General features: G+C 39.6%; 1 protein-coding gene across 3 annotated transcripts in view; it reads right to left on the bottom strand.

Moving 5' to 3' along the window:
• Positions 1 to 13,224, bottom strand: part of LOC101915116 (bifunctional heparan sulfate N-deacetylase/N-sulfotransferase 4) — a 161,046-nt gene extending 147,822 nt beyond the window's left edge. For all 3 annotated transcript variants that reach the window (XM_055796841.1, XM_055796839.1, XM_055796842.1), the window contains exon 1: positions 13,133 to 13,224. The gene's annotated coding sequence lies outside the window, so the exon portion shown is untranslated. The remainder of the gene's footprint in view (positions 1 to 13,132) is intronic.
• Positions 13,225 to 16,939: the final 3,715 nt, after the last annotated feature.

Genomic DNA, 16,939 nt, shown 5'->3' with positions numbered 1-16,939 from the left:
GGGCCATAGGATGGCTGGTTAAGGAATCAAGCAAGAGTGCAAGCAGTGTTCTCTGTCCTTCCAGTTGCAGGGAATGATGAGGGAAGAGCTGGCAGATCAATAACTGTCTCAGTGACTGGTATCACCAGCAAAAATTTGGGACTTTGATCACGGGTCAGTTGACATGGCACCAGGGCTGCTGGTGATAGATGAGGTACACCTGCCTCAAAGGGAGGGAAGGATCTTTGCGCAGGATTTAGCCAGGCTTATTTGAAGAGCTTTAAACTAGATTTGAAGGAGGAAAAGGATAAAACCAGGCTCGCTAGAGGTAAGTCTGGGGGTGGCATGCTGATGTTTGAGGGATGGTATGCTAGCATCCACAGTATGCTGAGTACACTGGAGCACATTTGAAGTGTCCCTGAACTAATGCATGCAGCACCCTAGCCATCTCAGTGGAAGCAGGGGATGGAGATCCATGCAGCAGCAATGATGCAAGGGCTGTTGAAATAGTGGTTGACAGCCAGCTGAATATGAGCCAGCAGTGTGCCCAGATGGCCAAGGTGGCCAACAGAATCCTGGCTTGTGTCAGAAATAGTGTGGCCAGCAGGACAGGGGCAGTGATCATCCCCTGTACTCGGCACTGGTGAGTCTGCACCTTGAATCCTGGGTTCAGTTTTGGGTCCCTCACAAGAAAGACATTGAGGTGTTGGCATGCATCCAAAGAAGGGCAGCAAAGCTGGTGAAAGGTCAGGAGTACAAGCCCCATGAGGAGCAGCTGAGGGAACTGGAGTTGTTTAGCCTGAAGAGGATGCTCAGGGGAGACCTTATCACTCTCTTCAACTACCTGAAAGGAAGCTGTAGCGAGGTGACTGTCGGTCTCTTCTCCCAAGTAACCAGCGATAGGACAAGAGGTAATGGGCTTAAGTAGCACCAGGGGAGGTTTGGATTGGGTATTAGGAAAAATTTATTTACTTAAAGAGTGGTCAAGCATTGGAACAGGCTGCCCAGCGAGGTGGTTGAGTTACCATCCCTGGAGGTATTTAAAAGATGCATAGATGTGGTGCTTAGGGGCATGGTTTAGTGGTGGATTTGGCAGTGTTAGGTTTACAGTTGGAGTCAATGCTCTTAAGGGTCTTTTCCAACCTAAGTGATTCTATGATACTGTTTTTAACTTCTGAGACTGATAAAAAACATTTCTGCACTGCTAGTCCATTTTTGGGAGAGTCATCTGAGCACCTTTCTGACCCTTCCTTTATTTCCTACTTTAGTCTAAAGTATGTCTCTGTGTTTTTACCACAGATGAAAATTACAAGTCACTTAGAAAAACTGTTATGTGACTTTGCACTACATTTCAAGTGAACTCTTGCAGAAGGACAGAGGGTGGTGGAGCGATTGTCTCTGGGATGTTTATTCTTTCCTAATAGCTAGAAATTTCTTATATTTGTGTTCTGTTTTGATCTCTTGAGTCTTTTGATGCTGATGGATGGTCAATGATTGTGTCGGTGTGATACCATGAAGCATAGTCTCAGTTTTGTAGGAGTTATACTTGCTCACAGAGAGAGTAATATGCCCTGATGACACAAACATTTAGATGCAGGTCCTCAAATAGAGGATAGTTTAAGAAGCATTTTAAATCTACTATGTCATTCCTGTTAATATTTTATTGGAGTATTCTACTGGTGCAAGTCATGCTTTGTGGTAGAGTCATGTACCCTGAGCTGCACAGACAGGACAGGCTGATTGCTGGGCTCTGGTCTCTGGACAAACCCCATCAAAGATGGTCCCTGTTGTGTACAGACCAGCTGAATGAACTCAGTGCTGGTGATCCTCACAGCGCCATCAGCATTCAGCACCAGGGCTGTTACTCCCTCCAAAACAGTCTTAAAGGATGGGCATGGTGCAGTGTTTATCAGCATGAAACATGTTTTGAAGATACTATGCACTTGCAGAAGACTTGGCACATTGAGTGTTCCAAATCAAGTCATTTTGGAAGTAGAGAGCTTTAAGATACTGCTGAAACACAAATAATACAGCTCTCGTCACAGTGGTTTTGTTCTGCCCTCTCTATAACAAGGAGGAGCAGCACCAATCTGGGCAGGAGCAGCAGAGGAGCCTGATTACCTGCCCCAGCTGTGGGAGATCAGGCAATTAGGGGTGGGAGTTACAAAAAGACTAGGGGTAGCCGGGAATAGCTTTCTGTAGGGAAAGTTAGGTGGGTGTTGATAGAGGAGAGGCAAAGAGGAACAGGATCGTTGAAAATGCTGAAGGTATGTGTGGTTTATTGACCCGATAGATGAGTTTTGTTAATTTTTATGAAAGGTGGTGTTATAGATTGCTATGGGGTTGTGTCCTGGTTCTGGATGGGCTAGAGTTAATTTTCTTCTTAGTAGCTGGTGTGGTGCTGTGTTTTGGCTCTGGTGTGAAAACGGTGTTGATAAACACTATTTTTAGTTGTTGCTGGGTGATGTTTATACTAAGTCAAGGACTTTTCAGTTGCTCAGGCCTTGCCAGCAAGAAGGCTGGAGGGGCACAAGAAATTGGGAGGGGACACAGCCAGATCAGCTGGCCTGAACTAGCCAAGGAGGTATTCTGTACCATGGAATGTCATACTCAACATATAAACTGGGGGGGCTTGGCTGGGGCCTGCTGAACATTGCTTGGGGACTGGCTGGGCATCGATCAGTGGGTGGTGAGCAGTTGTTTTGTGCATCACTTGTTTTCTTTCCTCCATTCCCTTTGGATTTTGTTCCTTCCCCTCACTCCCTCCTTTTCATTATAACTGTTATTGTTGTTGTTATTGTTCTTTCATTTTTATTTTATCGCAATTATTAATTTGTTCTTATCTCAACCCTTGAGTTTTACATTCCATTCTGATTCTCCTCCCTATATCTGTGGGTGAGGGGGGAGCGAGTAGATGGCTGTGTGGTACTTAATTACTGGCTGGGTTTAAACCACAACAGGTTGCAATGATTGCTTTTTTGCTGTGGGTGCTGGAGCCCCTGCAGTGCAGGGGCTTTCAGATCTACCAGGCCTCTTAGGCGGTGGGGAGAGCAAGTCAGGGTCCCTTGGACATGTCTGTGTTGGTATGTTTTTGCCTTTCTGTGGTGTTGTTACCTTCCCTATGGACCAAAGAAGGAATTTTTTTGGTTTCTGCTGAAGCTGTGGGCTTTTCCTTTCTCAGTTATACATGTCTCTTAACAACACATGGCTATGTCAGAAATGTAGCTATCCATGTATGAGGTATAAAATTACTGGGAGGATGACATTAATTTGCATGTTTGAACAGTCTAGTTGGTTCTCTCTCTGCCTCCCAGTTAACACAGATGTCTTGTATATCTTCCAGTAAAGGAGCAGCCTGCCATCTTTTTTTTTTTTTTTTTTCTGATATACCTGTGGTCCCTGGAGTAGATACTCAGTATGTGTATTAAATGTGTATGAAGAAAGTGACTGAAAGAACTTTTTCTGTCTGTCTGCAGTGCTATGTAATATCCTGGTGCATCTGCCCAAGCTGGGTTTGGCATCTTCAAACTTCAATACTGGAGTGCTTGGGCTGCTCTGAAGGCAAGCAATGAAATGCTGAGGAATGCTAGCCAGGTCTTTCGGATGAACCTAAAATAAAAGCAGCCCCATACATTCACAGGCTGACCTTCTCTGCTAGGCATGAGCCCCAGGCATACAGCACTATGGGCTACTTCAAGAATTCCCTTATCCTGGTTTCTTCATTACGTGATGGGAACTGAGATGACACTGAACTTGCAGTTAGTCAGATACTTTCTTAGAGAGACTTCGACACTTAAACAGAAATGTTCTTGAGAAAGGATAAGGCTCATGATGTTAAATAACTATTGACCTCTTGGACATGTTGCTTTTAAGCTCTTATCACTATTTTAGATAATTCTGAAGCAGCTTTAGGCTGCCTTGAATACTTTTGTAGCTGGCATATATATAGCTGTATAAAATGCGTGTTTGTTTTACCAGCGTAAAACCAACAAATCACATCTATCTCAATTGAGTAACATCATATCTACTTTTTACCTGTCCCTTCCTCTTAGGTACATATATATCTTTAATTAAGGCCAGTATTTGTAAGTTACTTGTGGGAGGCTGTGTGTTTTCTGTAAACTGGCATACAAATGTCTGCTTAAGAAAACTTTTTTTTTTAATGTTGCTTCAAGCCTATGTGATAAGAATTAGGTCAAATGCCATAACTACAAACAATGAGGAAAAAAGAAAATTAAATCTAGCTCTGTAAGCATAGACAAAGTGAGATTTTGATATTGGTAGTGAGGAACTCATATTTTGTATGGTGGCTGTGAAAAGATTTTTCTTTAAAAAAAAAAAAGGTTGTTGATACAATATTTGAAGTATAATGTAACTGTAGCAGGCTGAGTCACTGAAGTGTGTATTGGGGGCAGGGGGAGAGAAGGAATTAACACAAGAATTTACAGCAAGCTTTTAAAGCTTTTAGTAGAAGAAACTTCCTTTTATGTCAGCAGACATAAAAGGACATCTTGGAGCCTTGAAATGTTTGGGCCCTGGGTTGTGTAATGCCATTTCACATCCCACAAAGGCTTACTACCTTCTTTGTAAATACATGTCAGGGAATATTCAAGTCAGAATTGTAAATCAGTTCAAAAGATGTTGGGAAGGACCCTTCAAGATTTGGGCTGCTCAGGCTCACAGCATGTCAAATTTAACAGGTCTCGTTGAAAGCAGCTTGGTTCCCCTATGGTCAGATGCTATTACAAACCCCACTTCGTGTTCAGTGTTAGATCTATGTGCAGTTGGGACGAGGCCTTGGGTTTGATACAGCAAAATGAATCTTTATCTAAAGAAAACATATTTCTCCCTTTTGGATACAATTTTGAGAGTGGGAATATAAAGTATTGACTGAACTGAACCAATTATGCGTGGTGATAAAATGTTCCAAATCCCTGCCTGGGAAAGCTGCTAGAAAAAAACTTTCCTGTCTCCTTCTGACCCCTCCCATCCTTCCCCTGGTCAGAGGATGATGGTTACAGTAGACTGCAGTAGTCTGTTTTCCTTTGTAAAGGAAATAATCTACTGAAGGGAACAGACAGCTCTTGGACCATGTTGCCTACACAATACCTGTAACAGAAAAAGGCATATCATATAACTGAGTGTTTCCTATCTTAAATAAGGTTAAACCTAAAGATTTTCCTTAATTGCCCCAGTGGAACAGAAAATTATGATTTTTTCTATTGTGCAGGGAGGTACGCTTCATTGTCAGCTTGTGAATTTGGCTAGAAACTCATGCATGGGTGTTTGTCAATAGCTTGATATAAAAAGTAAATGCACACAGTGCCATACAGAATGTCTATCGAGAGTTCTCTTCCATGACATGCAATCTAAAAGCTATAGTAACAGAAAATTTTATGTCCAATATAGTGTAGAAGACTCACTTTCAATTAAGCTAGGTGTAGCACTTAATTAAAAGTGTAAAGGAGAACACTTTGTGACTTTTCTGTAAATGTGTATGGACTACTTTGCAGCCCTGTTAGTGGGGGTTGGTAGAAGCTTATGTTTCTTCCAAAATAATCTTTTCCAAGCATGCTTGCTAAATCTTTTTCCTTTGAGTTGTTTCGTCTTCAGGAAGCAAATTCTGCTCAGTGGTGGGATAGTGTGTTCTGTCTGCAACCTCAGCTGTTCTCAGATGTTAGTGCTGTAAGTTCCTCATTTACATTAAAGTTTGCTCAATAAATCCTTTTTTTTGGATTTTTTTTTAAATACCACAACAGCAAATAATAAAATATTAAAGGACAAACACTTCATTTTTCCTGCATCTTAGACATTTAAAAATGTATTTTACATGTTGTGAAAGGATGCAGTGTGTTGTCTGATAGTCCTAGGCTGGTGTCAGTACCTTTGCTTAAATGATCTAATAACAAAGATACTAGTACTTTAGATACTAGTAAATACTGCACTTCAAATTGAAAGAGTGAGGCTATATGATGTGCTCCTGGAAGAGGCAGCATTTGGCCTAGTATACCACGCAGAGAGTCAGAAGGTATTTTTTAGTCACTGATGTGATTTTTTTCCTTTGTTCTGGCCAGCTTTAGATGCCCTAGCTGCGGATCACGGAGGCAGGCAAACAAGCAAGTTTATTCTTGTGTGCTAAAGCTGAAGGACTATGTGGTGCAGCTCTTCCGCCTTCCACCCTTTTATCCACTTCAGAGCTGAAGGAATCCTCAGTGTCCCATAAGGGAAACCCTTCCAGAAGGGAATCATGAACTTCCCTTTCAGATTATTTGGCTGATGCAGAAGGGCTGGGAGGAAAATATTTAAGGACTTGTTAGTCTGATTAAACAGATGATGTACCTGTTCCAGTGCTTGCAGTAAACAAGGATTTAAAACTTCAGGGGTCCTCAAACTTTTTAACCAGGGGGCCGGCACGTGGATTAAGTGGCAGGCAGCCATCTGCGGCTGCTTGGTCCCCCCCCACCCCACCCCAACCCCCGGCGGGGGGTATGTGTGTGTCTGTAAATACCGGGGGCTGGATTGAGGACCCTGGGGGGGGCTGTATGCGGCCCGCGGGCCGTAGTTTGAGGACCCCTGCTTCCTAGAGGTTGTTCTAAATGTGTTCCTTGTGTAAATTGGATTGTAATGTACAAACTGGACTCCTCCAGTTTATTGTGCCTACAGAAAGGCTGGAGTAATGCTAGGGTAAATTCATATTAAGCAATCTAAAATATGTATAGTATAGCCACTGGACCTTGAACATAATCTATTTTATTTTATTTTTTCCTGCAGAACTGTTCCTAGCTAATGTAGCCATAGTCAGAATCCTTAGCAGGGGTAAATCTGGTTGTCTTTTCCTCAGGACAGTAGCTAACTCCTGTGCTGTTGAGTCTCAGGTGAGGTCACCTGCCAGCTTTTTATCAAATGAAGGTATGAGCCTGCTTTAATTTTAAGGGCAGCCTGGCATCTTGTTTGTTGTCAGTTAGGTAAGAGGTAACATAGTTTCCAGTAAGGCTGGCTGCACTATATTATGAATGAAAGCTGTTGAAGGCACAAATGCATAGCCATAGGAAGAGTTCTTAAAGATAACTGTAAGCCTATGGTGTATGCATGGGATTTTTAAAATCATCAAAGAAGAAAAAACCAAAACATTGGTTTTAGCCTTCCTTCTAAAAACTCTTATCTTGTGCTGTGTTTTGTTGGACATCAGACAAATGTATGTCACAAATGAGAAATTTAGCACTTAATTTTTGGTGGAATATTAAATGTTAGTTGTTGTTGGGTTTTTTTTCCTTAATTACATTCTTCAGGAACTGTCCATTCAGTTGCTCTGAGAAAGCTTAATGAAAACCAGAAACCTTTCCGATAATTAATGCAGGAGTAGACTGCAGAAAAGCTTTTTTTCTTTACAAGGCTAGTGTGTGCTTCCGAGAGTAGATGTGAAAGCATTCAAAAACCAGTGCAGTGAGGGAACTTCTACACAGACTGTGTACAAGCTGAACAGAAGTCCAGCCAAGAAAACAGTGTTGCTGGATGTTTGATTTCTGACCTAGATCTTAATTTCTTTACCTTCAGAGACCTTGCCTATACTTTGTTCCAAACAACAAATTAATTCCTGATTTTGCTTTTTTTTTTAGGTAGCTCTGATTAGTGAGGTTTTATCTTCCTACTCTTGCTGTATTCCCAAACTTCAGCGTGAACTAGGAAAAGAACCTATCTCCACAGTAAGAAACAAGCATGTGAAATTTCTAAAGAAACTGGAAACGGATTATTCTAATTTTTCAAGTTTATTCTCAGTTACTCATCTAGACTGAACTCTCTGGCTCTAAGTTACAAGTTAAAATGTGAGCTATCTGCCTGCTCCGGGGGCGGGGGGGGGGAGCATTTTGTAATTTGTTTTACCTTGAGCTATGTTCTATCCTGTAAAATTTTAGTCAAATGTAGCAAGAGAACTTTTGGTTTCAAAGCAGTTCCACACTTTGTCTTGACTTCCTATGCTTTTAAAAAATATTGTTTCCTCTGCTTTTCCAAAAATGGGAAGAGAGAGACAGTGAGGCTGTATATTGAGTCACCATATTCCTAGTCCAGAATTAACAGGTGTGGCTTTTCCTGTACTTGGTTACAGCGTGGGGAGGTGAAATGAGTGGAGGTGTGAGGGCAGGGAAAGGGTGAGGGAAATAATGAGAGAAAGAAGAAATGAGAGAAAAGAGCAGCAGTGAGCTGTGAACATCCATTGCTTTGCAGCATTACTTGGATTGCATTCCACACATTGAATTTTTTTCAGGGCTCGTAAAGTCAGTTGCACAGATGTTGAACTATAGGTGAACTAGATTGCTCACCTCTTTGAAACATTGATACTCGTATCTAGCTGGGAGGTATCAACTAGCATGTTACGTGTGCAATTTAAATGCAGCTCTGCCTGATGATGCTGATCATATGCACTTGCTTTTTCAAGAAGACCCTCCCTCTTTTCTATAGGAGAATTGATTGCAAATAATGTTGATTAACCTTGATGTTGTATGTCCAGTGCACAGGACTTTTTTTTTTTTTTTTTAAATAAAGCTTAGTGCTTTGGGAAATGAGTGGAAGTAACTTAAAGCTTCTACTCAAACAAACCAAAAACATTTCTTGGTTTTTCTGAATGTAGGTGAATGCTTCTGGACATATTAATAGATAGCCAGGTGACATTTGCTATACACCACCAAACTCCAATCCCTTGTGCATGTGTATGGAAGTCTGATGATAGCTGAATAAAAATAGGTATATTTCAGCATGGACAAAACAAAGGCTTCTAGGGTGGGGGAGAAAAGGAAAGAAGGTGAAGAGAAAATAATGTAATCTTTCTTGAAAATGACAGGCTGTTCTAGCTGGGACTTCCAGCTGAAATACTGTCCTGAGGCGCTTGTTGAGCATGGGCTATTACACTCCAACCAGTTTAGCTTTTGCAAAACTATCATCAACAGCAAGCACTGAGAAGTGTCAGTCAGTATTAGCCACGGATAGTAGCAAGTGCTCCAGCTATAACACTTGCACTTCCATCATTGTGTACAGTGATGATAAATGTAACATTTCTCTTGGAGGTAAACAGCACCCTTCAAGGGGAGGGAGAAGAGGTGGAAATGGGCAAACTACTGGAGCCCCAGAGTCTGGGGTGATAAAATAAAAGCATCACTTTTGGGGTTTTTATCACCTATTTTGCCTGTAAGGTGTGTTCTGGTTTTGCTATTGAGGTCCATAGTTACGCATCAGTATAGCATTTAGTATGAGATTAAATGAGGAACATAGGATTAACTTTATCCCTTGTCCAAGGCTGTGAAACTGCTATTGGTTCAGTGTATAGTGTCTGGATGATGACATTTTCCTATGGGATTTTTAGAACAGAAAAGTTGTGTTCTGTCTTTCTGCAATAAATAAATGAAATGCTTTAAATACATGGCTAAAGATGGATCACAGGCATTTGTGAGAAGCACCTGAACCATTTTCTATTGTTTGGAAATTACCCTACTTCTGCTTCACAAACAAATGCTGGCTCGCCAGACTTTAAGGATCTGAGTTTCAATTCGGACTTGCTTGTTTATCTGGTTCTAAAATTTTAAGTCATTCTTCTTTAAAGGCTCTTCCCCCTTACCCCCCCCCCAAAAAAAAAAAAAAAAAATCAACAGACTGCTATAGACACGTGTGTTTCCTAATGAGAAAATAAAGGTAAGGGATCAGGGGGAATCCTGGAAGATTTTTTTTTCATGGTAATGTTCTGAAAGTTGAGTTTTGCTTGTTGAAGACTATCATTTTTTTTTTTTTCCAATGTGAAAAGCATTTCAACTTTTATTTGTGCTTGGCTTAGTGAGAAAATATTTTGTGTATTGCATCAGCTTTGATCGTGTTCTAACCTACAGAATTTTGAAGAATATATTACTCAGGGCAAACAAAATTCTGTACAATTGTACAAAAACTTCCATGCCGAAGGAATGTGTAGGAGTCTCCCATCATTTCAGAGGTTCTATTGTAGCATTTGAAATGTGAAGACAGTCTGGTTCCATAGATAGAAAAAAAATGGGGAAAATGTGAGGAAGGATAATGTAGACACCTTGGAACAAATAAGCTAGAACTGGGATGGTAGAAGGAAAATAAGGAAACCACCCACCCACCAAAAAAACAACAAAAAAAAGTGCCCCCTGAAACCCTGCCAAAACTAAACTCAAATGCTTGAACAAGATTAGACAGCAGTATACAAGCTGATAGTTTATAGAGATAGTATGTCAAAGGACCAAAGAATGATCAAGAAAGAAAAAGAAAATGCTTTAAACTTGAATGAGAAGCATTTTTTGGAAACCTGTTTGACTCGCTGAGCATGTTTCTCTGCTAGTGCAGAACTGGCAAGTATCTTCAGGCAGAACACTTACTCCTATGGTGAATATGCACACGGTGCTCTTTGATACGGTGAAAATGAAGTATATAGAGTATTAAAATGTTTAAACACAATCATTTTCATGGATTTATATAGCATTTAGTCTTCTATAATTTGACACACTGACAAAACTGTTTCTAACAATGATGCTTAATATATAATTCTGCTTCTTGGTGATATGATTGCAAGGATCCAATCCTGCTTATTCTGGAAAAAAAAGTCTGTTTCACTTGGAGGGAATAAGATTATCTTCTCAGAGGAAAGAGTAGCTGATATGTACGAAGGGAAACTGCAATGTAGCATAACTATGAAAATAAATAGTTCATAGTGCATCAAGTTCCAAGTAAAGTTATTCTTCAAATTTTATTTGCTCCCAAGTAAAAAAAAATCATTAGAATGATTTTCACTTCTGTCTGCTCTTAATGTACTATTAACTTGTCACAAATCTTGCAAGTTATAAAAAAGTTTGCCTTGGAAGTTCTTTGCAATTAAAATTTTCATCCTGAGTTAAGGCTTAATGTTATTGGGTGAGGAACAGCCTCCTTTTTTTTTTTTTTTTTTTTTTTTTTTTTGTTAAACAGTAGGGATATGCCTACTATGACATACAGTAGCCCTCAATTTAAAACCCATAATGCTTGATATCTTGCTGCTGTTGGTACTGAAGAAAAACTGAAGATTGAAGCAGAGCCTTAACTACATTTTAAAGTATCAAACTTGGTACTGGTTACAAAGGCAGAGAACTAGAGTCAAGGATTTTTGACTGGATGATAATGTAATGGTAGTACCTGACTGCAGTTGAATTAAGAGGTCACCAAAGGATGAATGAGGAGTTCAAGGGGTTATGTGGGTAGGACTTTATTTTATAGTAGTTTGAGGGATCTAATTTTAACTGTGCAGAAGCTTTGCTCATAACTGAACAGAAATCAAAAGCAACAGGAAGGCTTTACCTGCAGTGCTGCTCAGCCTCTTCCCCTTAAACGTGCATGCTTTCCCTTCTTCTCACCTTCTGTTAGTTGTTTCTAACAGTTATTCTTTTGTTGTCCCCTTTGGCCTCTGATCAGGGATGCTTTTCTTCTCTACTTACACCTGACCCCTGTATTTCCATGCTTCTGTTTCAATTTATTCATTTTTCTCTTTCACTGAGATGATCAGGAAAGCAGAGCAAGAGTTTCTGTAAATTTCAGCTTCCCTGTGTGCTAGAAGATGAGTTTCCCTGTCTGCAGGGGATGGAAAAGAGGTTAAGCAGTGGTCCAGCAGTACCTCTGCTATGTAGCGTAGAAGAGGTAGAGCATGAGGAAGGCTTACGGAGATAAGAGTGCTGGTGAAGCAGAAAGTAGTTTAGTGTTGTGCACTATAGGAAAGGATCTTTCCTGGCAGCCTCAGTAACTGCCTAGTTGTGCATGCAGCAGCTTCTATATTATAGAGACAGGGTTAAGGTTTTTATAGGAAAGCCATTGAGAAACCATTTTGGATCCAGCCTGATCTTTCCAGAAGATCTCGTATTTCTCAGAAAATGGTTCAGCAGACAGAACAACACTGGCTGCAGTGTACAGTATAATTTGGTTCCAGAGCACTACTAACGTTGGAGGTTTATGACAAAGCTAAAGGATCTGCTGTAATAAAAGGGACACTCAAGGTCAATGTTTTTTCCTTTGTTTCATTTAAAAGAAAAAAGTGTGAACAATTCCTGAAATTATACTGTGGAAAATGTTTCTGCTTTAAAAAAAAAAAAAAAGTTCATCAGACTTGCTTATGCAGATATCAATGGATATTTTGATACAGAATCCTTTTCCTTAGTAAATGAGGGAAAGTTATTTGGCCATTATCAGTAAATAGTGCATCTTAGAAAACCTGATACTTTTCTTGACATTTTAATCTCTTCCTATATCCCAGAAAGCAAATAACATCATGATTTTTCTCAAAGTATTAGTGAGATTTATTTTAAAACCCCGCAAAGAAGCCATGTAAACAGGTGTTAAGTCCTTTAGTGATGGCTCAATTGTTACAAGAGCTCTAATGTTAATTTTTTTTCTGTCAAAATGCTTTTCATTTTACACTAGGATTATATGAGTTTATATGCCTCACATAAGATTAAATCTTTAACTTTCAAAATCTTTTTTTTTTTCAGAAATTATTTGCACTTTTTGTAGTCAGATTCCATAGGCCACTGGCTCTTTAGGTAAAGACCATCTCCCTAAAAGCTGGATGGTGCAGGTCACATCTTTATCTGAGAATTTTGCAGCATGCTAATTGTAGTTGTGGACTGCTTGAGACAGTCTCTTAAGGCATGAAAATACTGAATAACTTTGGTCTGTTGTCTTCATTTCAGTGTCTGTTCCAGAAGATTGCTATACATGACTTAAATATCCTCTTTTTTTTTTTTTCTTTTTAATATATTTTAACAGCTATTGCAGTTAGTCAAATGATAGGAAAGTAGTAGTTTCAATGAAAATGTTAAATATTTTCTATGGTATCATAGCTTGGAAAGATTGGTGCTTTTTTGCTGCCCTGTGTAATAACAGTCGGCATCTGTATGCTGCTGCTTCTGTGTTTCAGACCCTCTACAGTCTCTTTGCTAGCTGTATTTCATTAACTTTTATAAACCTCTTGCCTTCAATAACAGCAAATGAAACTCTGGCACAATGTCTCCCTCTAGGCCACAGACAACTCTAACTTCCAATAATTCAGTGTTGGAGGTGAATAAAAGACAAATTATTCTGTCATGTGTCAGTAGCTACAATACATCAACCAGTAATACAAGGTACTTACTGTGAAAGAAGCAGGGATATTTTCAATTACTGCCAGCTACTTAATTATCCATGGTGCAGGGGTATGTGAAGCTGTGCGGCTCATTGTGTTGTGCAAAGCACCGCTTCCTGTTTGGCTCCAAACCCTGGGCTTCCTGTACTCCGGTACATGGGACTAGAAACAAAACTTGAGGTTTCAGTGGTTTTTTTGTCTTAGTTTAAGAAGGTACAACATGTGATAAACTTAGATCTGTAAAAAAAGGTTATAATGAAGGGTAAAAAAAAAAAGTATACTTTCTGCATAGTATGTGTACAGCAGTGCTGAAGCAGAGTGGAGCACAGCAACCACAAGCACCCTAAAACTTTTGTTTTCTTATGAACAGACTTCATATGATCTTGCTCAAAGCAGTCATACACAACCCTTCCAGGCAGGTTGATATAGTAGCTTACTGATATTCTCCAACCTTTGTTTATGCTCATCCTAATGGTCTAATGTACAGGCCTTGCGTGTAGCACATCTGTAATAGTTAAGAAATGATTCTGGTGACCAAGCTGAAGAGCCACCTACCTGATTAATCCTTTTTTCTAGCTCTAAGGAGTGACAGAAATAGTGTTCTGGTAGTGTCCTTCCCAGACAGATTTACCTTCTTAGTTGGTTTTTTTTTAACTACTTAAGACTCCAACGCCTCACTAATACTGCAGTTCAGCAAAGAATTCGATGCTGAAGGGCAACTTACTGAAAAATCATTTGTGAATTACAAAAAGCAAGCAGTGGTTTTATGGATTTTCCTTTTTATAAAAAAAAAGTGCAAATGCTCTAGAAAATACTGAGTTATTGTCTTGCAGAATGCTACACAGTAAGTATTTAAATTCAGATTTCTAAAATGGAATTTTATCCTTCTGCCGGCTTAGATAAGAATCTTAATTCATAGTATTTTTTATAGAAATATGGTATTTTCAGGGTGGTACCCCAAAGACTTGGTGGAAGACCGCTACTGCTACGGTACACATACAAAAGAAATAGTTCAGAACAGAATCATGATCTTGTTGGTTCATACTTTTTTTTTTTCCTATTTGCTTGCATACGTTTCATATATTTCAGAATTAAACATAAGATGTTCCTTCAGTAAGGCAGGACTTGCTTTTAGGAGGAGGTTGAACCTGAGTGACAGAGATCAGCCATTGTGAGCACTGGTCCACCCCTGCCAGGGGAAGGCAGTGTCCCGCCTACCTAGCTGGCAGAAATTACTCTCCAAGAAACTACCCTGTTTGGACTTTGGACTGTTTATGAAGCAGTGGCTAAACAAATTTAATAGGCTAGATTAACCCCCTTCCTAGAAATGCCTTCTGCAGAGCTCCTCTTAATTTAGAAAATTACTTCTGTTACAGAGAGTAAGAGTACTAGCAAGCATCTTTGCTACAGCTTCTGCTCCCTTCATCTTTCTGTGTCACTCTGAGTGAACAAATACCTGTTCTTGCTCTTGCAGTTAACTTCCTGAAAAAAATTAATTTAGGAGCAGTTTCATTTGACCAAATACTTCAAAATGCTTATAACCTTGATCAGTATGCATTTTCCCTCTCTAATAACTCAGCAGGAAAAATGAAGGTGGTGTTTGTTTCTTGAGGCTTTAAGCACATGTCCATGAATGATGGTCATCTTGAGAGACCTGGCTTCAAATAGAAAGGTCTCTTATTGATCAGTTATTTACATAGCAGGCAGCATTTTGGAAAAATCAATGTCAAATCATGTTTTCTTTTTCAGATCATGAAGTGTTATTTCTCCCCTGCCAAAAAAACCCCAACAAACCAACCTAGAAGTCTGGCATTGTAGGCATGTGTGTAACTTTAGTGTGAGCAGATTAGTATATAATGATTCAGCCAAATTCGAGAGGCTGATTTTGAGACCATCCTTCTTGTTCTGGGAGGTCTTTGCTTCAGATTTCAGAACTGAAAACATCTTGATTGATAGGTTTTGCCATCACATGTGGGGGGGGTTGTACTGGTTTTAGCTGGGATCATTTTAGTCATAGTAGTCTCTATGGTACTATGTTCTGTGTTTGTGACCCCCCAAAAAAAGTGTTGATAATGCATCAATGCTTTATATTGCTGAACAGTGTTTACACAGCTGGGAGAGGATGCAGCCAGGAGGAGACTGACCAAAGGGATATACCATACAATATCTTGTCATGCTCAGCAGTAAAACAGAGGTTAGGGTGGGAGTTGACAGGGTTTACTGTTTTTCAGGGACTGGCCAGGCAGCGGTTGGTTGGTGGCGAGTGGTTGCTTTGTGCGTCCTTTGTTTTTCCTTTGTTTTATCATCTTTTATTTATTAAGCTGTCTTTATCTCAACCTCAGAGTTTTCTCAGTTATGCCCTCCTGATATTCTCCTGTTCCTGCTGGGTAGCAGGAAGTGAGCGAGCAGTGTGGTAGTGCTGGATGCCTGCCATGGTTAACCCACAATGGGGGTCATGGCCAGTTCAGAAAAAATTTATGGGTGCTAGCCTAGAAATTACCTGATGTAATGCTGTCAGTTCTTAACTTCCAGTTTTCAGAATTATACAAATTGCTTCTGTGATTTATTACACAGCTGGTTATCAGGAGAGGACAAATATATTTCATTTTTGCCAAGTAATGTACACATACAACAAGCTCCTTTGTCAATGTCATGTTAATTATCCAGTAATATTGAACTTAATTCTTGCTGTAGACTTAAATGTGTATTTCCTTGCATCATAATAAAGTATGTACTAAACCATACCTGTTACTGCAAAAATGTTGCTAGTAAACTTTATCCCTGCCAATTAGTTTAAAAATTAATAGCAAGGTATTTCCCTTGTCCTCTATTTGTTTCAGGTACTATAAATGTTCTCCTTCAATTTGTATAGACAGACTTTGCTGGTTTATAAGAATCATCACATGGTGGTTATGTTGCAGAAACAGCAGTGAAATTAGTAGATTCGGATTTTCTCTTCCTGGCCTAGATTTCAGTCAAGAAAAGATCAGTAATCATTGCATCAAGTTTCCTGAGTCCTATCCTCTGTAAAGACAAATACTTCAATTCTTGATGACTTTTCATCAGTGTTATCTGCAGATGACATTACAATAACTGTTTCTGTTTTGAAAACATTTTTGTTCAAATGAAACCTTCAGGTTCTGTTCCTTGCTTTAAAAACCCCCAAACAACAACAAAAAAAACCCAAATCCTGTGTTCTAGGTATTTGAGAACTCGGAGAAAGCATCATGACTTGCTGTTCTTTGTTGGACAGAACTCTGAAAATTATCTTCATCTAGTTTTGGTCTTTGCTTTATACCTGGTAAACAAAAGAAATAGAACAAAAAGAGATGAGTTATAAGAAATATTGGGGGGGGGGGGGGGGGGGTGTCTGCAGTTGAAAACTAGCAAACCTAGTTACTAGTTACCTATGAAAAACATTTAGATCTGTCAAAATACCATAATACAAAGAAAGATGGACAAACCATTGCATCTGATGAACACCACCAGCACAGAAAGGAAAATCAGGCCAGAGAAACATAAAAGAAAAAAGGAGGAATACTTTGTTTCCTGGCAATATATTCTAGTCTGGAGATGGTTCCCTGTAAATTCATTCCATATGACAGTGATGTGAAATCTTAAAGCTTGTATTGTAAGCTATCCTTTTTGTTCAGACAATAGGAAGCTCTACTCTTGACAGCACCCCAAAAAACCCAGAAGGCAATAGGACTTCACTTCTAATTGGCAATTTTGCATTTGATGCTGGTGTTAGTGATAAATAACCCAAAGCTATCATTAAAGATGCTGGGACAGCTTCTCTGCTGCACTGAGCTTCTA

This window comes from Falco peregrinus, chromosome 2 (assembly GCF_023634155.1).
Source record: "Falco peregrinus isolate bFalPer1 chromosome 2, bFalPer1.pri, whole genome shotgun sequence".
NCBI lineage: Eukaryota > Metazoa > Chordata > Aves > Falconiformes > Falconidae > Falco > Falco peregrinus.
Note: the sequence above shows the minus strand (reverse complement) of the source record. Positions and strands in the feature narration are given on the sequence as shown.